The sequence below is a fragment of the Enhydra lutris genome, unplaced genomic scaffold (assembly GCF_002288905.1).
Source record: "Enhydra lutris kenyoni isolate GAN:26980312 unplaced genomic scaffold, ASM228890v2 scaffoldscaffold79, whole genome shotgun sequence".
NCBI lineage: Eukaryota > Metazoa > Chordata > Mammalia > Carnivora > Mustelidae > Enhydra > Enhydra lutris.
The window spans coordinates 3,770,998-3,773,854 of NW_019154163.1; positions in this window are offsets into that span (position 1 = coordinate 3,770,998).

The following is a 2,857-nucleotide window of genomic DNA, read 5'->3' on the forward strand; positions in this document are numbered from 1 at the left end:
CTCTAGTACTGAGGTACATTTAAAACTTCTTAGTATATAGTTAATGTCCCTATATGCTAGTTCATTTAATCATTCTTGGTGATCTAGAGTTAAATGGTCAAGACAAATCAGAACTGACCTCTTTGAAAAAACTTGCCTGTTTGAATGCAGTAGGCCAGATGAGATGTTTTCTTGTGGTTCCTTCCAGTACAAAGATCTCCTATTCTACATAGTTAGAACCGTAAACTAGATTATTCTTAAGAAAAATCCAATGAAAATGACTCAAATAATCTAAGAGCTGAAAGTGTAAATTCTGATGCCAGAAAAATAAGACTGTATAATCTAATACATTTATTTATTTACTTACTTACTTACTCAGTTAAAGACAGGCAGACTGCCACGTGCAGCACCTAATTTGGATGTGTCTGGAATCTTGTAAGCTTGACTACCCTACATTCTCCTATAAATGGATCTTGAGAGCTTGTTCAGAGGTGCTAGCAGGGGAGTCAGCTACTCCTATACCCTTGACTGATGAATGGTCCTCCTCTATTGGGAAAGGTCATCCTCATCAACCAAGCATGCAACTTCAGAAGGGATGCACGTGGAGGAGTGAGGGAGGAAATCTTACCCACCTAGCCAACCAGTTCAGCTGAATCAACCCTGGCAATCAATGGGGTGACAGATGTTGCAGTCAGACCACCCTCACAATATTGAATACATTTTTAAATGTATATAATGTAATCTCTCATGACTGATGAGCTATAATTCATTTAAGAATTTATTTTAACAAAGCATACATTTTCAGGGATATCTCTATAGTAGAAACACAATCCTGTTGACATCTTTGGAAGTTTTGTTTAATATTATTATATGGACTAATATCAGCCTTTCTGTTATGATTTGAACAGATTTCTATTTTACTCAGGAGCAGTAGATGATCCTGAAATAATCTAATAATTGAAAAGATAATTATGACCTTTAAGTACTTTAATGAAGTTTGTGGGGTTCAGGCAGGCCTGGATCACTCCCAAGGACCAACTGTCTATTCTGAAAATTATCATTATCCATAAATTACTGCTGCTGTTCTACTATCTTGATACCAATAAGCCTTACCTGTATACAAAGGATTACAGGAGGGAAAAATGGTGACAGAAATATACACTATTTGGATGACCTTGAATGACTCCTGAATATACAATACCTAAGCACTTTCAGCAGCCAAGACTCTCATAGGTGTATAGGGTATAGAATCAGCTGAAGGCCTGACATTAACAAATGAAGGATGATAAAATTCTTCAAAATATATAGAGAAATTGGGAGCAAACTTATGTAAGTCAGTGGCCTGAAATTTCCTAAGACTTATATTCAGGTACTCTTGTTCCTGAAGCACTTTTGGAGACAAAATGAATGAGGGAAAGAATAGCTTAAAATATGGATCTCTTCCAGAATCATCAGTCACCCTATCCTCCTAGTACTATCATCTGACAAAGAGAGTAGAGAACATTTTTGCATTTGGCAGGTGAGAGAGCCAGGAATGGAGAACTAACCTGATGACGTTTGAAGTGTTTCTAACTTGAAACTGGAAATGTGAAAGATTCTAAGGGTTCTTTTTTTTTTAAGACTTTATTTATTTATTTATTTATTTGACAGGCAGAGATCACAAGTAGGCAGAGAGGCAGGCAGAGAGAGAGGAAGGGAAGCAGGCTCCCTGCTGAGCAGAGAGCCCTATGCAGGAGTTCCATCCCAGGACCCTGGGATCATGACCTGAGCCGAAGGCAAAGGCTTTAACCCACTGAGCCACCCAGGCGCCCTTAACTCTAAGAATTCTAAAACATATTGTACTTTGGCATCTGGGGGATAAATACCAATCTGTGACAAATGAATGTTAAAATAAATTTTTAGACATTCCATTGATTCGTTATTCTCCAACTACATATTTGACTGGAGAAGTCCACAATTTTTTGGACAGAAAAAACAAAATATTCACATCCTTGATTTTTACCTCAGCATCTGAGTTGAGTACCTGGGAAGATAACCAAAGCTTATGCATAAAACCTCCATGGGACAGGATCTCCCAAGCAGCTCCGATTGGCTTTATGGCACACATTTTGTTCTTAAGGGTGAAAAGTATGTTGCATTTTGTTGCATTAAGAATAAGGGTCTCTGGGTGACTTGTTTTTGGACCATTTTCATTACTGGGCCTAAACTTTCATATGTGCAAATGAAGAGGTTAGATTAGGGTATCTCTCAGCCCTAATATTCCATAATTTCTAATAGGGACTGTCCAAATATCAGTGTTGATAAGACTGTTTGATGACTTTATCCTTGAAGTCTTCCTTAATCTGTCCACTTACAAAAGAAATTGCCCTTTCTTGGCCCTGCATCTTCATGGCATTTATTGTCTGTATCACTTGCCTTGTTACTGTTGTGTGTTACAGTGACATTTGTTTTGCTGCCATATCCCCCTAGATTGGTAGCTTTTTGAAGATATTTTATGTCCTAAGGTTCTCAAAAAAATTTCATTTTAACTAATTGAAAATCTTTATCCCCTTTACATGCAAAATATTTTAATAAATTTTGAAAGGGATAAGAAGATGATTATGGGTCCATCAAGAAACTTTTCTCTCATCACTATCAATTAACCAGGAATATAACTAGTGGATAAACTAGAACAGGCAAACCTTAGTTTCTAAGTCAAGCTCAGGGAAATTGTTGTTCTAGACTACAAAGGTAAAATTAAACAATGATTAAAATAAATAGCAGCATAGTGTAATGAGGTAAGTAGACATTTAAAATTGTCTGACGCAGTCTGATTTTTTTTTTTTGACCTACATGTTCTAATTTTCTGGATCAGTTCTGTGTACTTGACAAAAACATA